The sequence below is a fragment of the Salvelinus fontinalis genome, chromosome 5 (genome assembly GCF_029448725.1).
Source record: "Salvelinus fontinalis isolate EN_2023a chromosome 5, ASM2944872v1, whole genome shotgun sequence".
NCBI classification, from domain to species: Eukaryota; Metazoa; Chordata; class Actinopteri; order Salmoniformes; family Salmonidae; genus Salvelinus; species Salvelinus fontinalis.
The window spans coordinates 13802392-13829686 of NC_074669.1; the positions used below are offsets into that span (position 1 = coordinate 13802392).

Here is a 27295-nt window from a genome sequence, read left to right on the forward strand (position 1 = left end):
ACTGTATATTGGATAGGCAAACGTACAAACCTGAGATTTACCTCCTTCTGGTTGGATTTTTCTCCGGTTTTTGCCTGCCACATGAGTTCTGTTATACTCTCAGACATCATTCAAACAGTTTTAGAAACGTCAGAGTGTTTTCTATCCAAATATACTAATAATATGCATATCTTAGCTTCTGGGCCTGAGTAGCAGGCAGTTTACTCTGGGCACCTTATTCATCCAAGCTACTCAATACTGCCCCCAGCCATAAGAAGTTAAACTGGGGGTTGTTCAGCCTTTTGCTTTTGATAAAATTGATGATCGACACTACAGTTGCCATTACATTGTTCGGCTTCAGGGACTGTGCACATAGACTGTCTTGATGTATGATGCAGTTGCATCAGACTGAGGCAACTCATTTATTTTTTCACTAATGCGGTTAACCCCTTTTTCGAGCCAACCATGGCTGGCGCTCCATCTGTAGTAAGGCCACCGTAGCTCAAATTCGCTCATGGCCGAGACAAGTATCTCAAACAAGTCCTCATCTCTGGTGGTGCCCTGCATGGCTTCCAAAGACAGCAATTCCTCCCTTGTGTAAAACTCAGCGGTAATCCCACGCACAAAAATTGTAAATTGGGCGGTATTTGTTATATCAGTTGTTTGATCACATGCCAAAGAGAAAAACTAAAAATATCTTTGCGGAGTCCGTCAATGTTTTTTAGAAATCTTGTGCCAAATCAGTTTATCCGCTCCGTGACGATTCTTCGAGACAAACTGACACTTTGGAACAATTTAACTTTGTCTGGTGCTAGCAACTCTGCAGTGGCAAGGAAACACATTTTACAAATTTTCTTTTACAAATTATCCTTCCAAATGAGGCTTTAGTTTCTTTGCGATAAGCTCACTCACCACAAAATGCATAACATTTTCCCCATCCAAACGAGGTTTCGTAAAGGCGGCTTGTTGGGCACCCAAACACAGCTGAAGAGCAATGACCTTATCCACACAAAGTTGTCCTTGCAACTCATTCAGTTCAGCATGTTTCAGGCTGTAATGACGCTCCAAATAGGCCTTTTTCATTACTGCAAGTGCACCTGAATTCTTTTTTTAATTTTTTGTGGAAAAACGATATCTAGAGCTTTTTTTACATTAAAAAAAATATATACAGTATATAAATTGGCTCGGGGCCTGATCAAACGTTCTCGTAGGCCATATACGGCCCCGATGCCAGACGTCCCCCACCCCTTCTTTAAACCCTCTCTCTCCTATTCTCTTTGTTTCTTCAGTTTTTTTAATTATTTCTATCTTCAGGAAAGACTGCTTTCTCTCTTTCTCTCTGTCATCCTGCAGGCTTGTCTCTTTTCTTACCCCTTGTTGAAATGTTTCCTTTTGATTTTCACTGGATCGTTCATCTGCTGTTTTCTCTTCATGGCCAATCGGTCTCTCCACACCTCTATTTTCTCTTCTCTTATTCTCTGTAACAAGAGGCGGTATCAGATGGCGTTAAATTATTTTCTCTGTAGACGTGGCCCATATACTTCATTTGAATTCACTCCTCCGCCGTAGCGGTGCATGGGTAAAATCACTGGGGAAACCAAGCCAGAAAAAAATGCCATATTACAACATGTGTTGTGATAATTGTGTTGTTTGCTCTATATCCTGTTAGTTCATATGCCTTGCGACCGTGATACAGTATATGCCAAAGGCCGAGACAATAAGAAGAGACAGTGGCAGAATAAACTCAAACACACCTTTTTGTTTCATCACAAAACCGGAGAGCATCCAGGAGCTGCCTCCACTATTCCAGCAAGTTTCACGTTTCAATGTCACATGCACAAGTACAGTGAAATGCCTTCCTTGCAAACTCAAAATCCAGCAATGTAATAATCAATAACAATGTAATACTAGAAGAAAAACACACGCGAAATAAGAAATATATAAGAACACAATAAGTAAGTAAGTAAGCATACTATAATACAGGGTCATACCATATTTAAAATGTGCATGGATACTGGAGTGATGGAGGTAGATATGTATAGGGGTAAGGTGACTAGGGAGCAGGATATTAGATAAACAAAGTAGCAGCAGCTTGTATGTGAGTGGGTGTGCGGGTATGTAGAGTCAGTATAAATGTATGTGCATTATTATGTGTGAGTGAGCAGATGATGGAGTGAGTGTGTGTGAGTGTGTAGCTCCTTTGTCTTACTGACATTGAAGGAGAGGTTGTTGTTCTGGCACCACACTGCCAGGTCACTGACCTCCTCCTTGTAGGCTGATTCATCATCACCGGTGATCAGGCCTACCACTGTCGTGTTGTCAGCAAACTTGATGATGTTGTTTGAGTCGTGCGTGCCCACACAGTCATGTGTGAACAGGGAGTACAGGAGGGGACTAAGCACACACCCCTATGGGGCCTCTGTGTTGAGGGTCAGCGTGCCTGAGGTGAAGTTGCCTACCCTCACCACCTGAGATCGGCCCATCAGGAAGTCCAGGATCCAGTTGCAGGGGAAGTTTTTAGACCCAGAGTCCTAGGCTTGGAGGGGACAATGGTGTTGAATGCTGAGCTGTAGTCAATGAACAGCATTCTCACATAGGTACTGTATTCCTCTTATCTAGGTGGGTGAGGACAGCCTGGAGAGCAATTGAGATTGCGTCATCCATGGATATGTTAGGGCGGTATGCAAATTAGGTGGGTCTAGGGTGTCTGGGATGATGGAGTTAATGTGTGCCATAACCAGCCTCTCAAAGCACTTCATGATTACAGAAGTGAGTGGTACAGGGCAGTAGTCATTTTGTCATGAAGACAGAAAGGATGGTAGTCATCTTAAAACATGTGGGGATTACAGACTGGAACAAGGAGAGGTTGAAAATTACTGTGAATATGTCTACCAGCTGCTCTGTGCATGCTCTGAGAACGCGCCCTGGAATACCGTCGGGCCCTGCGGCCTTGCGGATGTTGACCTGATTAAATACCTTTTTCACGTTGGCCTCGGAGAGCGAGATCACCCAATCAACTAGGTCGGGGACGGCCCTCACCCCCAGCACGATGTTGTTGTTGAAGCGTGCATAAAATGCATTGAATTCGTTGGGCAGATCAGGGTTGGGTCTTTCTTTGTAATCCATAAATGGACTGTAGCCCCTGCCATGTGCGGCGGGCATCGGAGCCTTTGTAGTATGATTCAACCTTATTCCTATATTGTCCTTTTGCTAGTTTGATGACTCTGCGGAGCTCGTAGTGGGACTTCTTGTACTTATTCCTGTCCGCGGCCGTAGCCTCAGGGTTGTCTATGGTAGCTCTCTGTGCTGTAGCCCTGTTCTTTAATTTAGCCCCAACATCTGTGTTAATCCAAGGCTTTTGATTGGGGAAGCAGCGAACCCTCACCGTGGGGACAATGTTGCCCATACATTTTTTAATGAAGCCGGTGATGGAGGTGGATAGCTCGTCAATGTTATCGGCTGAGTGTCTTAACATATCCAATCAGCGCTAGCAAAGCAGTCCTGTAGCATAATCTCTGATTCTAGTGACCATTTCTCAATGGCGCGAGTCACAGGTAATTCCTGGTTGAGTTTCTGCTTGTAGCCTGGAAGCAGGAGTACGGAGTCATGATCTGATTTGCCGACACGGGAGGGGCCTTGTATGCTTGCTTGTGGGTAGAATAACAGTGGTCTAGGACTTCTTCGACCCTAGTGGCAGAGACATTTTGATGGATGTTGGAAATCACATGTCTTAGTGACAAGGAATTAAAATTGCTGCCGACCATCTTCTGGATGTAGGTTTTCTTGCTTGTTTATAGCCTTGTACAGTTTGTTAAGTACCAGCTAGTTTTTTTTCTTATCCTGAGGTGGAATGTATACAACAGTCACGATAACAGCTGAAAACTCCCTCGGGAGGTAGAAGGGTCGGCATTTGACTATCAGGTATTCCAAGACAGGTGAACAGCGGGTCGACACTTCCAGCGGGTCAACGCTGGAGTTATCACACCAGTGGGGAGCTGATGTAGAGGCAAACCCTTCCCCCCTCGATTTCCCCGACTCCACTGTCCTGTCTGCCCTGTGAGTTGCGGGGTATCTTGTCTGAAAGCCATGTTTCAGAAAAGCAAAGAATATAGCATTTTCGAGAGTCCCGTTGGTAGCACATCCACGATCGGGGGTCCTCCATCTTATTATCGAGTGACTGTACATTAACCAGTTGAATAGAGGGAAAAGGTGGCCGGTGTTCCCTTTGCCTAAATCACACCAGCCCCCCCCCCCCCCCCCCCTTGCCTCTGTAACGCCGGTGTTTTGTCTTGGTAGGACCCTTTTAACTTCAACATTTCACCATCATCAAATCACCTATGCATAGTCTAACACGGTGACAACTAAAAGATACAATTTAGTCCAATCAATGTCAGCTAAATGATGTGGCTGTCCATGGTTCGATTTTTGTGTGTGTACATTCATGCAAGTATGTTGACTCACATGTTGACTCACCCTACTTGTGGAGAAACGCCAATGCCGTCCTCTCTTTCAGGTTGACGAAACGGTCTATGACTGCCATATAGTACATGCTTTTATTTTTTGTTGTCCTAAGCTGCCTGGCTAAAATGCTTGCTCGCAAACTTCCTTTCATGGGCAACGTTAGCTAATTAACATTAGCCTTCTACATCTAGCTACATATTGAACTTCCATTCTCTCAGTCCAGGGGCACAATGTATTTTATGGTTGGATCAGAATCGCTGTTATAATCATTGGCCAGTACGGAGAATTAAGTAAAGCCACAAGTCCAAATCCCAATCTCCAGCCATGGCTAATTTAGGAAAGGGACAATTTTAGCTAGCTAGCTGACCACCGGAAGACAACACAACAAAATGTTTCTATCAATGACGTATTTCTCTGTGATAGGAGTGAAGCCAAATCCAAACTGAATTCCCTCAACCCCTTATTTTGTGTGTGCCAAGACCATTCACATTTGAGCTCACTCAGTTTAGCTCAATGCTGATTGGCTACTATTTTATACTTTTATCAAGAGAGCCCAAATGCTCGCTGGCCTCCCTTGCATTCAGTGCTACGGGCAGCAACAATGACCAGACACTCTTTATGACCAGACCGCATCAGATAGATGGCCTACACATGGACAGACAGAGGGACACTGTTTCGCTCTTTCGGATGCTTTCTCCAGTGATACATTCAGTCTCTTGCAAATTGAAGGAAAATTATGAAAATACAGAGAAGAAAGATACATAATTGTTTTTCTTCTTTTTTTCTTGGTCAATTTTTTTTAGGAAGCCTGGCTTCCCTTCACATCCATGAATATATGCCACTGCTCCTCCATAGCCCTTTAACCAGATGGGTTTTCCTCTGAAATATGTTCTCCTCTCATTTGTGTATTTGGCTAAGCATGTAATAGATATAGTGAAATGGGACAGTAATTATGTTTGTAGATTAATTACCAATCACTATCTATGATGTAATTAGAGATTTTCTTCCCTATGTGCCTTGAGAAAAGTTTGCGAATGTTTTCTGTGGCGCTTAATTGCATTAGCAGTCTTAGTGTAATTAACCTAATCTTGTCAAATAGCATTGACATGAAGACCTCCTTATTTGGCATTATCAAGAAATAGATGTTATTAACCCTCAGAGTATAGCTCACTAAACAAACAAATAAATTATCCAACAGCATTACCTCATAGCAAAATATTACATCAATGCTGGACTATGAAGCGGACCATATTCTGTCTTTTTGGTGAACAAACAAAAAGCAAATGCAATTTCTATTACAACTGCACCACAATAATTGCCTATTGTGTTTACTGTGGCCCGGACTGGACTGGAGTCATTTTGGATCAGTCCAAACGTCCTCTAGGCTCCACCCAGCTCAACCAGTTTACATCAGACACGTCTCTCCCTGCATACATTGGTCACAGTGCTACGTGTCCTTTGTGATTGAATGAGGTGAGTTCCCCAAGGGATTTACAATGATACCGTCAACTTAATTCTCCCAGACGTCAGAATTTTGTGGCCTTGTGACCCACTAGATACATTGTGCTGGCTGGTGTGCATGAGGCTGGTGTGCATGAGGCTGGTGTGCATGAGATGGGGAGAACAGAGATGAACCAGTCAAGTAGCTCGTCCAAAGCTAAGTTAGCGAGTGTGCAAAAATAGAGTAAGAGAATGGAGACGCTAGCTAGATACAACGATGATTGTTTCCGGAGTGGAGGAATATGGAAGGTGGATGGATGAACTTGAAAATAGTGAAAAAGAGTAGACGGTGATAAAGGAAAATGAAACAAAAAAGGGCTAAAGTTGTAAATGAACATAGGTTTTTGGTTGGATTACGATACACTAACGATTATGCTTTTTATTGGCGATCTCTTTGAAGTTTGGAGGATGCATTAGGAATGCTAGAGTCGGTCAGAGTGACTAGAAGTGGTTTAGTTTGGATTTGTTGTGTGTCAAAAGAGCAGAAGCAGAAGGCATTATGGCTCTACAAACTACTGACATAAAAAGTGGATAGTTTAGATTGTGGGGGCAGAACACAGATAAAAGGTGTCATCTCTGGCGTCACGTTGGATGTTGAGGCCTCGTGGTTTACAAGGAACATACCAGGAGTAGTTGAAGCACGCCATCTGAACCGTGTAGTGGAAAGAGGAAAGCCTGCCGGTACCATTGATGTTGGACGAACAGTATCTCCCTTATCATGTGAAGCTGGGATATGTGAGGTACGCGGTGAGTTGTCAAGTCCAAGCCATTTTGCCGGAATTGCAAAAGGTATGGCCATGTATCAAGTGTGTGCCGAAGGAATATTGTTGAAGAAAGTGAGGATGTACAGTGTTGCACTTTCCCAATTCCCAAGAGTGCCCGGTTAGGGTGAAGGAGTATGAAGTGACAAGGGTCAGGGCCGTACAGCAAGTCTCCTACATGGAGGCACAGGAAGTAGTTAGAGGAGCGAGTGGAGCTGAAGATAATAGTGGTGGATGCCCCACAGCCTGTGGAGATTAAGGGTTGTTCAACAGTTGAGGGGAAGTGATCATGAAGAAGGTGGATTTTGTGGCATTTTATTGCGCGTGTGATTAATTGTACTGCCCAAACGAACCAGAAGTCCCAGAAACCGGCTTTAATTTTATCTGCGGCTTCTCAGGCCCTAGAGCCTGTTGACATTGAATCTGACTAAAGGAGTACATTGATTTATTTTTTGTTTATTTTGTATTTTCCTGAATATACACCTGTAAAAATATACATGTTAACTCATATAACACCCCATACAATACAGTGGGTGGTGGCAGGCACCTCTAACATATGTTTCTGGACAGCAATAATACCATAATCCCAAACTGTCCTGTCACTAGGGGGGCAGGCAGCATAGCAGAGACACAATTTTGGATGTTTAACCTTTTGTCCCAGTGTTTAGACAGTTTTCTGTGTTGTCTTTTTCCTAGAGGCTGCCAGCTGTCCACAATAGCTGTCTGTTTTGGCAGCGGTGAGATTACCAGGGGTGTAGAAGGCAGAGTGGGCCGGGCAGAAAGAGCACCACCGGATTAGACGGAGTACATTGAAGTAGGCCAGGCAAACATGCACAGGCTGAAATATGGACAACACAGCCCTACATTCCATCACAATTACATTATATAATAATCCTTCTCAGTGTGCCTCAGATGTGTGTGTGTGTGACAATTTTAAATAATTGGTCAGTAGTAGTTATTCTCTGAACTGCACATTTTGCTGTTTAGAATTAACATTTTGAAAAATGTTTCTATGATCACATTTTTGTCTCAAGGGTAAAGACAAAGCTCAAAATAATGAATCATATTGTACATCTGTAACGTCCTCGATATATGGAATCGTTGTGCAAAAGAAAAGTAAACAAAATCCAATCCCTCTGAATATAGACTAAAATAGCCTCCTGTATCTCATGCTGTTGTACTGTCATTATGCTAACTAGGAGTAGGCTATTGCTTGAGAGGGGCAATCAGGTGACCTATTCTGCTTTGGTTTTTGACCCCTACTGCGCTAGCAGGCTGTGAGAGAGCCTTTCATGTGGGTGGGGGCCGGAGTATCAGGTGTTCCCTATGTTGTTGGTAATGAGAGCCCAGGCTCAGCCTCAGTCTGTCAGCGCCTCTGGTGCAGTGGTGACCCGTTCCCTGGCCCCTGGGGCCCCCTGTTGTCCCCTGTGGCCTTGTCCACCTCTTGTTGGCCCTTTACTCTTCCACTCTGCCCTTCAGTCACCTTCTTCCTCCTCCTCCTTCTCTCCGCCTCCTTCCACCCTCATCACTACAGGTCAGTACTGCAGGGGGCCAGTCTGCTGCAGGATCGCTGTGTCCAACAAGCCACTCAACCTTGACAACCGTAGTCACTTCACCAACATGTGCCATCAGTGGACACGATGTACATTTCACTTTACCTCTGTTTAACTTAGAAAGGATGTTTTTGACATAGTTTGCTTGAATTTTCTTTAGCACCTTGAAATTTGAGTTTTGCTATATAAGCAACCTTACATCTGGTCCTCTTTGGAAATAGAGCAGTGTAAGACCATTAATTTAACTTGGAGGGTACTTCTGTTCTCTCAATTAATGGCTTTCCAATTCAGTACTGGTACATGAGAGTGTATGTGAAAGGCTGTTGTGAGTGAGATCGTTTATTGTTCAGTTTAAAGTACTATGTATTTTCCCTAAGTGTCTTTGGCATGAGTTTGTGGATTACGACTAATATGTTTTATCCAGCTGAGTGACTTCCTATGTCACTTCAGAGGGAAACTGCATCACCTGTAATATATTTTATATTTCATACTCTGAGAGCCAGCCTGATCAGGTTGGGTAACCATAGTACCTTCATAATTACTTCGATTTTTCTTTGCGGTTCCCTTTAGGCTTCATAATAAAGACAAAACCACTCTCCTCTTAAAAGGGAAAGGGGATACCTAGTCAGTTGCACAAATGAATGCATTCAACTGAAATGTGTGTCCAACATTTAACCCAACCCCTCTGAATCAGAGAGGTGCGGGAGGCTGCCTTAATCGACGTCCACGCCATCGTCGCCAGGGGAGCAGTTCTTGTTGGGGGTTAACTGCTTTGCTCAAGGGCTTAACTGCTTGCTCAAGGGCAGAACGGCAGATTTTTCCACCTTGCCTGCTATTACAATGTTGGAATGCGTTGCATGCACAGGTAGCAGTGAAATACAGATCTTACTGAAAGTAGATCAATATCTCTGTGAGCTCAGTTAAGCTTAGAAGTTTGATGGACAAAAGAGTAGCGTATAGACTTTAGGGAGATTGACTGTAGCGCCGATAAGTGGTCTTTTCCTACACTAAACGGATGGCTGAGCTTGATAAGGCTAATGGATAAGCAATAGACATATTTATATACGGTCTTGGCTGGCTCCTTGTCACAGTGGAACTACTTCAGCGTTCTCATGAGAACTATTCTCACCAGCGCGTTTGATTGGACTTCCTCTTCTGGAGATGTCTTTGCATGGACTATTATACTGAACTTTCACATTGCTTCTGAGAGTTTGAATCCCTCAGCATTTGCCCGAGCAAGAGGAAAGGGATTACTTTCAATTTACATACCACTCCCTCTCTGGCAGACCTCTTCCTCAATGAGGTTTAAATGCAGTATTGGATTTCCTGAAATACTAGCCTGCCATTCATCATAGCAGTTTGAGAAATGTGCATGTAGCAACTAGAGACTGTACATTTCCTCATGTTACTGACTCTCTATTTGACTCCTCCACTCACAGTTCTCAATTTACTGATAGAAGCTAAAGGAAGAACCATCCGTAACCCTCACAGATGCTCAATGACTCCTGTTAACTGTGCTTAATTGCTCTTGTTGATTTGCTTGCAGTGAAAGCTATAGACTGAATGACGGAGAGTCAGAGATACTCTTAGATGCGATGGATGCGATGAGAATGACACCGAGCGCCTGTGGGTCCCATCCGATTACATAATCTGTTACGTGTCACTGAACTGTCCTTGGAACCATTTAGAACCCAGAGAATGCGAAGAGGGTGCTCTGTGGTGTTCTGGCATTCCAGAATCCCAACTTCATTAGCTCAACATGGATGTGTTTGCAAACAAGGACTCTTCCTGTGACCCTGTGTGTTCTCTCTCTGCCTGCAGACACTAGACTGGGACCTTTAGAGGGAACAGTCACAGTCACGCTGACTGCACAGGAGATGGAGATGGTGTGTGTTGTCGTGTCTCTGACTTGTCATTAAATGGGAAGACTGTTATTCTATCATATCAATTCTCTATATGTAATTATTATTACGTGATTAAACTAATCATATAAACTTTAATTAACTAGGAAGTCGGGGCACCAGGGGGAAATGTTTATAGAGTCTATTTCCTGAATCGACTCTAAAGATTTTTTCATATCTTATCAAGTACAGTCTCCTATTAATGAATTATTACCTCATCAGTTCTCATTCCAAACGTCGTAAAATTCTTGGTTATCTGCATGGACCGAGCCTTTACTTATGAATCATCCATACACAAATTGCCTAAATTATTTATTTACTAACTAATTAAACAATTACAGAATATACAATACATAATAATAATATACAGTAAATATCATCCCTAGTGGACTAAACAAAAACAGTTTGGTTATAACACGATGGATTCAGAGAGAAGAGAAGGGGATTTTGGAAGGAAGACTAAGGAACATGGGTCTCTATCGGACCTGGGAAGCTATTCTCACATAAATACATATGCCACTAACGATCGCTCAGTTGGAAAAGCAATGCATTGTATTTACGTGAAGCTGGCTTCGATAGTTGAGCTGGTGTTGTGAGGCTCTGGTTTGTCCAGTCGATGTCCCCCTCGTCCTTTGTGGAATCTACCGGGTCGTCGTGTGAGAGGTTCACATGGTCTGAGAGGTCCATCTCACTCTGGAGATGCTTCCTCGTCGGTCATTGTTTTCGTACTAGATTTGCGCATATGGTCAGCTGCAGTCTGATATACAGTGGAAGTCGAAGTTTACATACATTTAGGTTGGAGTCATTAAAACTTGTTTTTCAACCACTCCACAAATTTCTTGTTAACAAACTATAGTTTTGGCAAGTCGGTTAGAACATCTACTTTGTGCATGACACAAGTCATTTTTCCAACAAACAGATTATTTCACTTATAATTCACTGTATCACAATTCTAGTGGGTCAGAAGTTTACATACACTAAGTTGACTGTGCCTTTAAACAGCTTGGAAAATTCCAGAAAATGATGTCATGGCTTTAGAAACTTCTGATGGGCAAATTGACATCATTTGAGTCAATTGGAGGTGTACCTATGGATGTATTTCAAGGCCTACCTTCACACTCAGTGCCTCTTTGCTTGACATAATTGATTAGCCAGGACCTCAGAAAAAAAAATTGTAGACCTCCACAAGTCTGGTTCATCCTTGGGAGCAATTTCCATACGCCTGAAGGTACCTGTCACGCCCTGACCTTAGAGATCCTTTTAATTTTCTATTTGGTAGGTCAGGGTGTGACTGTGGTGGGAAATCTATGTTTACATTTCTTTGTTGGCCGAGTATGGTTCCCAATCAGAGGCAGCTGTCTATCGTTGTCTCTGATTGGGGATCATACTTAGGCAGCCCTTTTACCCACCTTCAGTTGTGGGATCTTGTCTTTTTGTGTTGCAGGTGTTGCACTCCTAGCTTTATGTTCGTTGAGTTGTTGTTTTTTGGTGGAACATTTTATATTGAAGAAAATGTACGCCTACCACGCTGCACCTTGGTCTTCATTTAACGACGGACGTTATAGAAGATCCCACCACCAACGGACCAAGCAGCGTGGTCAGGAGGACTGGACCTGGGAGGGAGCAGGACCATGGAGGGAGCAGGATCCTGGACAAGGGCCGGGGAGTATCGCCGTCCGGAGGAGGAGATAGAGGCAGCAAAAGCGGAACGGCGACGATACGAGGAGATAGCTCAACGATAGCTCAACGAAGCAAGCACGAGAGGCTGTGGGGGGGCACACGGGGAGATTGGCGGAGTCAGGGTTCAGACCTGAGCCAACTCCCCGTGCTTACCGTGGGGAGCGTGTGACTGGTCAGGCACCGTGTTATGCGGTGATGCGCACGGTGTCTCCAGTGAGTATTCACAGGCCGGTGCGCTCTGTGCCAGCGCCCCGAATTTGCCGGGCAGAAGTGGGCATCCAGTCAGGACGGGTTGTGCCAGCTCTACGCTCGAAACCTCCAGTGCGCCTCCACGGCCCAGTGTATCCGGTGCCTGCTCCATGCACCAGGCTTCCAGTGCATCTCCCCAGTCCGGTGAGACCTGTTCCGGTTCCACGTACCAGGCCCCCAGTATGTCTCCCCAGCCTGGTAAGCCCTGTTTCAGCTCCACGCATCAGGCTTCCAGTCCGTCTCCTTAGTCCGGTGAGACCTGTTCCGGCTCCACGTACGAAGCCTCTAGTGATGATCCATGGCATGAAGCCTCCAGTGTTGATCCATGGCCCGGAGCCTATAGTGATGATCCACGGCACGAAGCCTCCAGTGATAATCCATGGCCCGGAGCCTCCAGTGATGATCCATGGCACGAAGCCTCCAGTGATGATCCATGGCACGAAGGCTCCAGTGATGATCCATGGCCCGGAGCCTGTAGTGATGATCCATGGCACAAAGCCTCCAGTGATGATCCATGGCCCGGAGCCTGTAGTGATGATCCATGGCACGAAGCCTCCAGTAAAGATCCATGGCCTGACGCCTGTAGTGATGATCCATGGCACGAATCCTCCAGTAATAATCCATGGCCCGGAGCCTCCAGTGATAATCATGGCACGAAGTCTCCAGTGATGATCCATGGCCTGGAGCCTGCAGTGAAAATCCAGGGCACGGAGCCTCCAGCGACGGTCCCCAGTTCGGAGCCTCAGGCGCCGGTCCCCAGTCCGGAGCCTCAGGCGACGGTCCCCAGTCCGGAGCCTCTTGCGACCGGAGCTTCCGGAGACGATCTGCAGTCCAGAGTCTGCACCTTGGTCTTCATTTAACGACGGACGTTATAGTACCACGTTCATCTGTACGAACAATAGTACGCGAGTATAAACACCATGGGACCACGCAGCCATCATACCGCTCAGGAAGGCAGGCACGCAGCCATCATACCGCCCGCTCATCTCTGTCTCCTAGAGATGAATGTACTTTGGTGCGAAGAGTGCGAATCAACCTCAGAACAACAGCAAAGGACCTTGTGAAGATGCTGGAGGAAACAGGTACAAAGCATACTTCCAAAGTTGTGGCAAAATTACTTAAGGACAACAATGTCAAGGTATTGGAGTGGTCATCACAAAGCCCTGACCTCAATCCCATAGAAGATTTGTGGGTAGAACTGAAAAAGTGTGTGCTAGCAAGGAGGCCTTAAAACCTGACTCAGTTACACCAGCCCTCTCAGGAGGAATGGGCCAAAATTCACCCAACTTATTGTGGAAAGCTTGTGGAAGGCCACCCGAAACGTTTGACCCAAGTTAAACGATTTAAAGGCAATGCAATCAATTACTAATTGAGTGTATGTAAACTTCTGACCCACTAGGAATGTAATGAAAGAAATAAAAGCTGAAATAAATCATTCTCTCTACTATTATTCTGACATTTCACATTCTTAAAATAAAGTGGTGATCCTAACTGACCTAAGACAGGGAATTTGTACTAGGATTAAATGTCAGGAGTTGTGAAAAAACTGAGTTTAAATGTATTTGGCTAAGGTGAATGTCAACTACCGACTTCAACTGTATGCTAGTTTAGTTTGCACTTCTTCTTTAGGTGATAAATAGTTCAGAGTTCATACCATTTCACATGTGGAGCAAGCTCTCACGTTTCCTGGACGGTAGAGTTTAAATTAGCTCTTTTCAACGTGGAGGACAAGTGCTCCTGTTATTTGAAACTGAGGTGACTTTTCGTCACGGAGGATTTTATTCAAGAGTGGGAAAGAGGTTGGTTCATCATTGCCAAGCACTGTCTATTGACTTGGGTGTGGCTACTGACTAAGTTAAACTTTACATGGAGGCCAATTCTCTCATTTTAAAGGTTAACATCACATTACATCATTTCAGAAATAGTTGAATCTTTACTCTACTTTACTTTAATCATTTTATACAATAATTAGATGCAAGCCTCATAACTGAGGAACCTGTATAAACAGAGTTATGTGATAAGATAATGTGGCTGTATTGTCTTTCATGAGGTCACAAACATGAAACAAAACGGACCGGGTCATAGCTGGCTTCTCCACGGACCGTTTACACATTCTCCAAAATAGGAATATTGTTCAATTCTCAAATTCTGGGATGTAGTAGAATTTGGCGGGAGAGTTCCTTTGTTCTACTGTGACCCTCTCTCTCCCATACTGCATGGTCAGGGAGACAAGAGTCTCTGCAAGGAATTTACGATGTGGTTGTAAAGTCGTAAAACTGCCCCCCTCCCCTCCTAGCCAATTCACTGAAAGGGTTAGCATCATGACAGTGTGTGTTCATGAGAGTGGGTGCAAGTGTGAATGACTGTGCATTTGTTCATTTGCACAAGTATGAGTGTTAATGTGAGTGCGAGTGTGGATAGGACTGTTTTGTGTCTTTTTCGGTCTGTGAATATGTGTAATCAAGTGCTCTAGTGGCTTTATATGCCCCATCTCTGTCTGCATCTATTCTAATGTGATGCCAAGTGATGCAAACAAACAATGCCCAGCCCGGGTGAAGTGATGACTCTTGACAGGGGATTGAGGCCAGCTGAGGAAGGCTGAATGCCAAGCAAGATGGCTGCTCTCACTCACTTTCACCCTCTTGCCTCCAAGCTATCTACAGTGACCAAAAATATTAACGCAACATGCAAAGTGTTGGTCCCATGTTTCTTGAGCTGAAATAAGAGGCCATACACACAAAAACATCCCTGTTAATGAGCATTTCTCCTTTGCCAAGATAATCCATCCACTTGACAGGTGTAGCATATCAAGAAGCTGATTAAACAGCATGATCATTACACAGGAAACAGTAGAGGGAGCACCCCCCCCCCCCCCCCCCCCCCCCGCCCCGCCACCCCCATCCACATCAAAGGGACAGCAGTGGAGAAGGTGGAAAGTTTTAAGTTCCTCGGCGTACACATCACAGACAAACTGAAATAGTCCACCCACACAGACAGTGTGGTGAAGAAGGCGCAAAAGCACCTCTTCAACCTCAGAAGGCTGAAGAGATTTGGCTTGTCACCCAAAACCCTGATAAACTTTTTCAGATGCACAATCGAAAGCATCTTGTTGGGCTGTACCACAGCCTGGTACGGCCCTCAACTGCAACCGCCCTCAACTGCAAGGCTCTCCAGAGGGTGGTGCGGTCTGCACAATGCATCACTGGGGGCAAACTACCTCCCCTCCATGACACCTACAGCACCCGATGTCACAGGAAGGCCAAAAAGATCATCAAGGACAACAACCACCTGAGCCACTGCCTGTTCACACCGCTACTATCCAGAAGGCGAGGTCAGTACAGGTGCATCAAAGCTTGGACTGAGAGACTGAAAAATTACTTATATTTCAAGGCCATCAGACTGTTAAACAGCCTACACTAGCACAGAGAGGCTGGTGCATACGTACAGACTTGAAATCATTGGCCACTTTAATAAATGGAACACTAGTCATTTTAGTAATGCCACTTTAATAATATTTACATATCTGGCATTACTCATCTCATATGTATATACTCTATTCCATACTATCTATACTATCTATTGCATCTTAACCTATGCCTCTCTGCCATTGCTCATCCATATATTTATAAGTATATATTCTTATTCCTTTCCTTTACTTAGATTTGTGTGTATTCGGTCTTTGTTGTGGAACTGTTAGATATTGCTGCACTATCGGAACTAGAAGCACAAGCATTTCGCTACACTCGCAATAACATCTGCTAACCATGTGTATGTGACCAATACAATTTTGATTTGATTTGATTGCTATTTGATTTGATTTTATTGTTGACAGGTGCGCCCTTGAGCCTGGGACAACAAAAGGCCACTCTAAAATGTTCAGTTTTGTCACACAACACAATGCCACAGATGTCTCAAGTTTTGAGGGAGCGTGCAATTGGCATGCTGACTGCAGTAATGTCCATCACAGCTGTTGCCACAGAATTGAATGTTCATTTCTCTACTATAAGCTGCCTGGCAGTAAGAATTTGGCAGTACGTCCAACCGGCCTCACAACCGCAGACCACGTGTAACCACGCCAGCCCAGGACCTCCACATCTGGCTTCTTCACCTATGGGATTGTCCGAGACCAGCCACCTGGACAGCTGATGAAACTGTGGGTTTGCACAACCAAAATATTTCTGCAAACTGTCAGAATCTCACCTTTGATGGCCACTAGCACGCTGGAGAAGTGTGCTCTTCACAGATGAATCCCAGTTTCAACTGTACCAGGCAGATGGCAGACAGCATGTATGGCGTCATGTGGGCGAGTGGTTTGGTGATCAACGTTGTGAACAGAGTGCCCCATGGTGGCAGGGGGGTTATGGTATGGACCGGCATTAGCTACAGACAACAAACACAGTTGCTTTTTATCAATGGCAATTTGAATGCACAGAAATACCGTGAGGAGATCCTGAGACCCATTGTCGTGCCATTCTTCAATCGCCATCACCTTATGTTTTAGCATGATCATGCATGGCCCCATGTCGCAAGGAACGGTACACAATTCCTGGAAGCTGAAAATGTCCCAGTTCTTCCATGGCCTGCATACTCACCAGACATGTCTCCCATTGAGAATGTTTGGGATGCTCTGGATCAACGTCTACGACAGCGTGTTCGAGTTCCCGCCAATATCCATCAACTTCGCACAGCCATTGAAGAGTGGGACAACATTCCACAGGCCACAATCAACAGCCTGATCAACTCTATGCGAAGGAGATGTGCTGCGCTGCATGAGGCAAATGGTGGTTACACCAGATACTGACTGGTTTTCTGATCCATGCCCCTACTTTTTCTTAAGGTATCTGTGACCAACAGATGAATATCTGTTGTCCCAGTCATGTGAAATCCACAGATTAGGGACTCATGAATTTATTTCACTTATTTCTTTATGTGAACTCTAACTCATTAAAATCTTTGAAGTTGTTGAATGTTGCGTTTGTATTTTGGTTCAGTGTATGTTAAGGTCCTGCACTGTACAGTGCACTCTGTCCCCCTGCCAGAAATCAATGGACGTCCTTATGCAGTTATAAAGCTCCTGCTGTTCATCCTCAATGTCATCATGTTTTTTTCTGGCTCATGATTTACTACCTTCAATTGTTAGCCATTATTCTGCCACATATTATAAGCTATAAAACTCATTTTTGTTTCCAGTTCCTCGACAGGAAATGGAATGAAGGTATTTCAGGGTGCTTAAACAGGTACCATGTATACACAAACAATCAGAGCACTTCACAGAAATCGTGCAGGGCCAAGGATGTTTGCAAGTCATTACATTTGGTAATTGATGAACGCACTTTTCAAGGACAGACATTTACTTTTTTTGTCATTTAGCAGATGCTCTTATCCAGAGTGACTTACAGTAAGTATTGAGTGCCTACATCTTCATTCTGGTGGGAATCAAACCCACAACCCTGGCATTTCAAGTGCCATGCCCTACCAACTGAGCTACACAGGACATCCAAGTCCATTGAGTTCTTTCCAAATGGATTTTCTACAATAACATAATAGTAATAATCAAAGGATATGAGAGGACATTCTATTTTTTCTGGTTTTATACTGCAAGTTGCCCAGACAACTGTGCAATATATAGCTAGACACACACACCTACTATTTTCCTATACTCTACTACTTCTCTTTGTCTGATGAAGATGTAGGGTTGCACTACTAGTCCGTCGTCATCCCTCCACCATGTCTGTGTTGATGTTGTGTAACGGGTCTGGGCCTGTCCCCAGAGATAGTTGATCAACTCTTGGGGATTAGGGAGAGGATGTTCATTTAAGAGTCCTACTGCCGGTGGCTGCGCCTACATGCCTCAGATGCTTATTTACTGTACCACAGCCCAGTCCTCTGTTTCCCTGTCTCTCTCTAGACGACCCTCTGTCACTAACTACAACGCTACTCGCCTTGTCCCGCCTGCCCACACCCACATCTGGAAAGCACAGCCGCCCCAGTGGACAAAAACTGTTTGAATCAACATTGTTTCCACGTCATTTCAAATTCATCAATATAAGTCATCAATGTAAGTCATCAATGTAAGTCATCAATGTAAGTCATCAATGTAAGTCATCAATGTAAGTCATCAATGTAAGTCATCAATGTAAGGGCATTTCGTCTTATTTTTTTACCCCACTTTTAACCTAAATCCAATGATATGGTGAAATGTTTTGTTGATGTCACAGTGAATTCACGTTAGTTGACAACTCAGCCAAATGCAAATCAAAACTAGACGTTGAACTGTGCCTAGTGGGACAGGTGTCTCAACCCTCTAAATTTACAAATGGCCCAGAGTGAAATCTGACACTCTGGAGGTAATTTACGAACACACCCTTTATAGCATGTAAGAAAATATTTATTGCATTGAGTCATTTCGGAGTTGAATTATGTCCTTTATATTGTGGGAAAGAATATTGCTCCAAAAGGTTTTTAATAACAACCGAGAGAAGAAACCACAGTGAGGTGATAATGAAAGAGCTACTATTTAGCTGGAGGTTGGTAGTTAGTAAGATATCACAATTGGGTGCACAGCCTAGGAGGTTGGTAGTTGGTAAGATAACACCATTGGGTGCACAGCCTAGGAGGTTGGTAGTTGGTAAGATAACACCATTGGGTGCACAGCCTAGGAGGTTGGTAGTTAGTAAGATAACACCATTGGGTGCACAGCCTAGGAGGTTGGTAGTTGGTAAGATAACGCCATTGGGTGCACAGCCTAGGAGGTTGGTAGTTGGTAAGATAACACCATTGGGTGCACAGCCTAGGAGGTTGGTAGTTGGTAAGATAACACCATTGGGTGCACAGCCTAGGAGGTTGGTAGTTGGTAAGATAACACCATTGGGTGCACAGCCTAGGAGGTTGGTAGTTAGTAAGATAACACCATTGGGTGCACAGCCTAGGAGGTTGGTAGTTGGTAAGATAACGCCATTGGGTGCACAGCCTAGGAGGTTGGTAGTTGGTAAGATAACACCATTGGGTGCACAGCCTAGGAGGTTGGTAGTTGGTAAGATAACGCCATTGGGTGCACAGCCTAGGAGGTTGGTAGTTGGTAAGATAACACCATTGGGTGCACAGCCTAGGAGGTTGGTAGTTGGTAAGATAACACCATTGGGTGCACAGCCTAGGAGGTTGGTAGTTGGTAAGATAACGCCATTGGGTGCACAGAATAGGAGGATGGTGGTTGGTAAGATAACGCCATTGGGTGCACAGAATAGGAGGATGGTGGTTGGTAAGATAACGCCATTGGGTGCACAGAATAGGAGGATGGTGGTTGGTAAGATAACGCCATTGGGTGCACAGCCTAGGAGGTTGGTAGTTGGTAAGATAACACCATTGGGTGCGCAGCCTAGGAGGTTGGTAGTTGGTAAGATAACGCCATTGCGTGCATTTTAAAAGCCACCCTGGCTTCATGGCATCAGTGTGCAACTAGGGGAGGATATTTCACATAGCATTACTGTGATGAAGTGTGGGTCATTGGAGGGTGACATTTAACTTAATGTTCTTTTGAGCAACAACTCTGTGGCGTTAACTAAAACTGACTTTGCTTAGACGGATAGATTGTTTGGAAGTGTTTGTCAAGGACCTCACCCAATCCCGGTTTAACCTTGGAGCAATGCTGTCTGAATGCTGCCCATACAAAATGTCAGCTTACCATTTGTCACCCAACAATGAGGTACCATTTATAGTCAGTCAACATAGTCAATACAATATTTTGTTTGTACAAACAATGAAGAAAATATAGATAAGAAAATGGTTGCTGGTGAAGGGGCTGGTCTGGACCATTGTCTTGTCTATGGATCTAGTATCCATACGTTATCCATATCCACCCATCTATCGTAGATTATGAACCAGTGGTGGTAGTGGTATGGGTAGATGGGGGGTCTAATGACGCAGGTAAGGTTATGTCACTGTCAGTGTGCCATGACCGTGGACTGTGACATTTTTTTATTTGTATTATTCAGCGGCTGTTTCGAGAACCCCTCACGTATACCGTAAGGGTCTTTCTATAAACTAGCGTACCAGTGAGGATTTCCTACACTGGGCAACTTGTTACAGCTGTTGATAAGTCATTGATAATTAATCAGCTAATTGTTTTAATGTCATTACATTCAGATTACAACTTCACACATCATCATCTAATCTAGGAAGGAATTTTCCTATTTTATTTATTTTTCCGTTATTTTACCAGGTAAGTTGACTGAGAACACGTTCTCATTTGCAGCAACGACCTGGGGAATAGTTACAGGGGAGAGGAGGGGGATGAATGAGCCAATTGTAAACTAGGGATTATTAGGTGACCATGATGGTTTGAGGGCCAGATTGGGAATTTAGCCAGGACACCGGGGTTAACACCCCTACTCTTACGATAAGTGCCATGGGATCTTTAATGACCTCAGAGAGTCAGGACACCCGTTTAACGTCCCATCCGAAAGACGACACCCTACACAGGGCAGTGTCCCCAATCACTGCCCTGGGGCATTGGGATATTTTTTAGACCAGAGGAAAGAGTGCCTCCTACTGGCCCTCCAACACCACTTCCAGCAGCATCTGGTCTCCCATCCAGGGCCTGACCAGGACCAACCCTGGTTAGCTTCAGAAGCAAGCCAGTAGTGGTATGCAGGGTGGTATGCTGCTGGCTAATGACAGTCAAGTGATGAACAGCTGCTGTGTGCAACAACAGTCCGAGTGCTGGAAAAAAAGGTGTTTGCGAGAAATGTCCAGAATATTTTGGAGTCTCATTTGTTAAGCCGGTGAAGACAGTTGTGCCTCGATCCACATTGGATCTAATACTCCTAGAAAATGGATGTTGATAATCTGTTGTTGTCTGCTTGATTTACAGTAGGGTCTCGTTAGATTTAACAGAATAAGCATCAAGGTAATAAGTTTATGTTTTTGTGTCACGGAAAGGAGTGGACATAGTCTATGGTGCGCAATTGTGTAGGATAGACTACCCAACGCTATTCCTTCTAAGTATTCTGTTTATAATGACAACGGATTACATGGCCTAGCGGGCTTCTTCACAACATCATCTGGCAATGAAATATCATGACAAGTACATTTTGCTTTCCATGTTGCAACTGCAATTTGAAACAATATAAGGGGCTTGAAGATGCCTGCTTTACTTGAACTTGAATGTGGAGCTCAGAAATTCAAGTATTGGAAAGGCCTACCTCAATTTGGTGCTTAAAAATGCATTGTAATTATTGTAGCCAATTTAGATGTTCTCCTGTTCCCTTATAATTATCCTTGATATCATTCTTGATCCATTTTTGTGAGAGATGTGGCCACTTTCATTTTGTTTCCAGCTGTTTCAATTGAAGGATGTTGTACTACTCTATCACTCTATAAAGCCTCTATACAGTACATCCTAGTCCCTCTATAAAGCCTCTATACAGTACATCTTAGTCCCTCTATAAAGCCTCTATACAGTACATCTTAGTCCCTCTATAAAGCCTCTATACAGTACCTCTTAGTCCCTCTATAAAGCCTCTATACAGTACATCTTAGTCCCTCTATAAAGCCTCTATACAGTACCTCTTAGTCCCTCTATAAAGCCTCTATACAGTGCATCCTAGTCCCTCTATAAAGCCTCTATACAGTACCTCTTAGTTCCTCTATAAAGCCTCTATACAGTGCATCCTAGTCCCTCTATAAAGCCTCTATACAGTACATCTTAGTCCCTCTATAAAGCCTCTATACAGTACATCTTAGTCCCTCTATAAAGCCTCTATACAGTACATCTTAGTCCCTCTATAAAGCCTCTATACAGTACCTCTTAGTCCCTCTATAAAGCCTCTATACAGTACATCTTAGTCCCTCTATAAAGCCTCTATACAGTACCTCTTAGTCCCTCTATAAAGCCTCTATACAGTGCATCCTAGTCCCTCTATAAAGCCTCTATACAGTGCATCCTAGTCCCTCTATAAAGCCTCTATACAGTACATCTTCGTCCCTCTATAAAGCCTCTATACAGTACATCTTAGTCCCTCTATAAAGCCTCTATACAGTACCTCTTAGTTCCTCTATAAAGCCTCTATACAGTACCTCTTAGTTCCTCTATAAAGCCTCTATACAGTACCTCTTAGTTCCTCTATAAAGCCTCTATAGAGTACCTCTTAGTTCCTCTATAAAGCCTCTATACAGTACCTCTTAGTCCCTCTATAAAGCCTCTATACAGTACATCTTAGCCCCTCTATAAAGCCTCTATACAGTACCTCTTAGTCCCTCTATAAAGCCTGAAGAACACATGAACATAATATGACATCATTACAGAGAGCAGACAGCAGCCATCATCAGTCACAGTATTTTGCATATCGCCTGAGGACAAAAACACACTTACGTGTGCTATTTACCTCCTTGTCCATCTTCTCCGACCTGCCCTGTCACCATAATGTCCACAGTGGTTCCCCATACCACTCCTGGCCTGCTGTCCTCCAGTGGTGGCTGCGTGTCCTTGCCTCCTGTGGAGGGCCCAAGGCCCAGGCTGGTAGTGCAGCAGTGATCCATCATAGGACTATGAGGTGGAAGGTAGAGGGGAAGTCTGGGAAATAGAGCCCATCCAGAGAATCAATCTTCATGCTGGCCTACTATGCCAGGTGCCCCCGGGCTTCCCTATGCTGGCTGGGTATTACTACTTCTGATGATGGAACTTCAGAGAGGAGTACTGTGTTTTAGACTGAGGAAGACATGCTTATGTAAAGTTTGAGTGGGTATGGTGGTGGAGCTGAAATCGATGCAAGTCCATCACTTGCAGTGGAAATGCTGGAGAGATTAGATGATGTGCTGCCTGCTGGAGAGATTAGATGATGTGCTGCCTGCTGGAGAGATTAGATGATGTGCTGCCTGCTGGAGAGATTAGATGATGTGCTGCCTGCTGGAGAGATTAGATGATGTGCTGCCTGCTGGAGAGATTAGATGATGTGCTGCCTGCTGGAGAGATTAGATGATGTGCTGCCTGCTGGAGAGATTAGATGATGTGCTGCCTGCTGGAGAGATTAGATGATGTGCTGCCTGCTGGAGAGATTAGATGATGTGCTGCCTGCTGGAGAGCGCTACACACACCCACACCTCTTCCTTGCTACCTCTAAGTAGTATCCAACACCCACATAGCATCATCACTCCGGCAATTTAACCTATTGTAGACACAGCCAATTCAACCCAGTGTCACAACAACAATTGCTGACGTTTGAGAGATATATTGAGAGAAAGAACATTGTGATTGAACTACATTGATCCTATCAAAATCTCTGTTTTGTTAGATTTGAGATATCAAATGGGTTGGAAATGTTTGTAAACACCTTATCATTCAACATTTTCATGGATTAGAGTCCATGGTTACTTAAACAAACACCTCTGTTCTCCTGTGGAGAGGCTTGATGCTGCATGCATTACAATACATTACAGGGGGCTCACCAACCCATGGTGAGTTATGTGCTCGATTGTCCCCCACGATGGAAACGGGAAGGGGACTGTGGATCTGTCTCTGTCTCCGTTCGTTAGTACGATAGTCACGCGATATCTCAGACAGCACTGGCATTTACAATTACACTGATTGGCTCAAGACGGGAGCTATAGTAATAATCAGTGGTGCAAAGTACTTAAGTAAAAATATTTTAAAGTACTACTTAAGTCGTTTTTTCTGTGTCTCTGTACTATACTTGACTATTTATATTTTTGACAACTTTTACTCCACTACATTTTCCAAATGCACTCAATTATTCATGGGGGACGACATGTTTACGTTTGTCTTGTTTGGCAGAACTTCTGCAGCGCCCTCTTGCCCTGTCCTCTCTTCATGTCCCTCATGTTTCATCATGTGGCTGTCACGTTCCTGACCTGTTTTCCTTTGTTTTGTATTCATTTTAGTTGGTCAGGGCGTGAGTTGGGTGGGTTTGTCTATGTTTGTATTTCTATGTGGGGTTTTGTGTTCGGCCTGGTATGATTCTCAATTAGAGACAGGTGTGTATTGTTTGTCTCTAATTGAGAGTCATACAAAGGCAGCCAGGGTTTCACTGGTGTTTTGTGGGTGTGTGTTCCTGTGTCAGTGTTTGGGCCACACAGGACGGTTGAAGGTTTGTTAGTTTGTTGTTTTGTAGTTTTGTAGTGTCGTGTTTGCTGTTTTCATTAAAAGTATGATTAATCACCAATCCGCATCTTGGTCCTATCCATGCTCCTCCTCGATTGAGGAGGAGAACAACATTGACAGCCTTAACAGAAACACCCACCACAAGAGGACCAAGCGGAGTGGAGAAGGGCAGCGACAGCAGCAGAGACAGACAGAGGAATGGACATGGGAAGACGTCTTGAACGGCAAGGGTTGCTACACATGGGAGGAGATCCTGGCTGGAAAGGATCGCCTCCCATGGGAACAGCTGGAGGCAGTGAGGAGAGCAGAGGCAACCGGAGAGAGGAGCCGAAGGTATGAGGGTACGCGGCTAGCACGGAAGCCCGAGAGGCTCACCCAAAAATTTCTTGGGGGGGGGCTAAAGGGGAGTGTGGCGAAGCCGGGTTGGATACCTGAGCCAACTCCCCGGGCTTGCCGTGGAGTGAGAGGGCGTCGTACTGGTCAGACACCGTGTTATGCGGTAAAGCGCACGGTGTCCCCAGTACGCGTGCTTAACCCAGTGCGGGCTATTCCACCTTGCCGCACTGGGAGGGCAAGGTTGGGCATCGAGCCGGATGCCATGAAGCCGGCCCAACGTATCTGGCCTCCAGTACGTCTTCTCGGGCCGGCGTACATGGCACCAGCCTTACAGGTGGTGTCCCCGGTTCGCCTGCATAGCCCAGTGCGGGCTATTCCACCTCGCCGCACTGGCAGGGCTACGGGGTCCATTCAACCTGGTAAGGTTGGGGAGGCTCGGTGCTCAAGAGCACGTGTCCTCCTTCACGGTCCGGTATATCCGGCGCCACCTTCCCACCCCAGCTCAGTACCACCAGTGCCTACACCACGCACCAGGCTTCCAGTGCATCTCCAGAGCCCTGTTCCTCTTCCACGTACTCTCCCTATGGTGCGTGTCTTCAGCCCGGTACCTCCAGTTCCGGTACCACGCACCAGGCCTAGAGTGCGCCACGAGAGTCCAGTGTGCCCTGTTCCTGTTCCCCGCACTCGCCCTGAGGTGCGTGCCCTCAGCCCGGTACCTCCAGTTCCGGTACCACGCACCAGGCCTATAGTGCGTCTCAGCCGGCCAGAGTCTGCCGTCTGCCCAGCGGTGCCTGAACGGCCCGTCTGCCCAGCTCCGTCTGAGCCATCTGTCTGCCCAGCGCCGTCTGAGCCATCTGTCTGCCCAGCGCCGTCTGAGCCATCTGTCTGCCCAGCGCCGTCTGAGCCATCTGTCTGCCCAGCGCCGTCTGAGCCATCTGTCTGCCCAGCGCCATCTGAGTCATCCGTCTGCCACGAGCCATTAGAGCCGCCCGTCTGTCCCGAGCCAGTAGAGCCGTCCGTCAGTCAGGAGCCGCTAGAGCCGTCCGTCAGTCAGGAGCTGCCAGAGACGCCCGCCAGTCAGGAGCTGCCAGAGACGCCCGCCAGTCAGGAGCTGCCAGAGACGCCCGCCAGTCAGGAGCTGCCAGAGACGCCCGCCAGTCAGGAGCTGCCAGAGACGCCCGCCAGTCAGGAGCTGCCAGAGACGCCCGCCAGTCAGGAGCTGCCAGAGATGCCCGTCAGTCAGGAGCTGCCAGAGACGCCCGCCAGTCAGGTGCTGCCCTACAGTCCGGAGCTGCCCTACAGTCCGGAGCTGCCCTACAGTCCGGAGCTGCCCTACAGTCCGGAGCTGCCCTACAGTCCGGAGCTGCCACTCAGCCCGGACCTGCCGGAGTCCCTCAGCCCGGACCTGCCGGAGTCCCTCAGCCAGGACCTGCCGGAGTCCCTCAGCCAGGACCTGCCGCCCCTTATCCCGGTGCTGCCCCTTGTCCCGGTGCTGCCCCTTGTCCCGGTGCTGCCCCTTGTCCCGGTGCTGCCCCTTGTCCCGGTGCTGCCCCTTGTCCCGGTGCTGCCCCTTATCCCGGTGCTGCCCCTTATCCCGGTGCTGCCCCTTATCCCGGTGCTGCCCCTTCATTTAGGTGGGGTTAGTGGGAGGGTGGTCATTGGGAGGGGGATAAAGAAGCGGGGATTGATTATGGTGGGGTGGGGACCTCGTCCACCGCCAGAGCCGCCACCGTGGACAGACGCCCACCCAGACCCTCCCCTAGACTTTGTGCTGGTGCGCCCGGAGTTCGCACCTTAAGGGGGGGGTTCTGTCACGTTCCTGACCTGTTTTCCTTTGTTTTGTATTCATTTTAGTTGGTCAGGGCGTGAGTTGGGTGGGTTTGTCTATGTTTGTATTTCTATGTGGGGTTTTGTGTTCGGCCTGGTATGATTCTCAATTAGAGACAGGTGTGTATTGTTTGTCTCTAATTGAGAGTCATACAAAGGCAGCCAGGGTTTCACTGGTGTTTTGTGGGTGTGTGTTCCTGTGTCAGTGTTTGGGCCACACAGGACGGTTGAAGGTTTGTTAGTTTGTTGTTTTGTAGTTTTGTAGTGTCGTGTTTGCTGTTTTCATTAAAAGTATGATTAATCACCAATCCGCATCTTGGTCCTATCCATGCTCCTCCTCGATTGAGGAGGAGAACAACATTGACAGCCTTAACAGTGGCCTCACATTACAGGCCCTCAGGTCAGCCCTTCAACTCCATAACTCTGAATTGGTATCTGTAAATAAGGACAGACATCATTTGGTAAACGGCCTCTCTCATCTACACATTTTCTTAATTTGCCATCCACTTTGTCCGCTAATAGCTGATATGCAAACACAGGTGAGCGAGGAGAAGCGGACAAACGAGGCTGAGGTGGATGTAGTGTTGCAAAGATAGAGGGGTGCAACACAACCCCCTCTATATTCTAAATCTGTCTCTGTTGCTAACCTGTGCTTGGTACTTTGGAGCTGAAAAGCCACACTTTGCCAGAGTCTCTCTGGGTGTTTTCGGGGGCTGCTACGTAATTTGCTCCGGCCAGAGAACTGATGAGTTCAGGGTCACTGTATCCACCCACTCCACGGTCTGTGTTTATCTGGCTGGCGCTGTACTGTATAGTATGGTCTCTGTAGGAGAAATGGGAGAACTATTGTTCTTGGCTGTGTGCCCCCCATAAGTACAATGACTTAATATATTATTCATTCGTTTTTACATCGACCCATGCCTGGGGAATTGC

General features: G+C 45.7%; 1 protein-coding gene and 1 non-coding gene across 2 annotated transcripts in view; one reads left to right on the plus strand and one right to left on the minus strand.

Moving 5' to 3' along the window:
- Positions 1–27295, plus strand: part of LOC129855163 (leucine-rich repeat and immunoglobulin-like domain-containing nogo receptor-interacting protein 3) — a 49700-nt gene that overhangs the window by 15211 nt on the left and 7194 nt on the right. The window lies entirely within an intron of this gene.
- Positions 17508–17578, minus strand: trnas-uga (transfer RNA serine (anticodon UGA)). Its single transcript has one exon. It is a non-coding gene; the product is annotated as a tRNA-Ser (tRNA).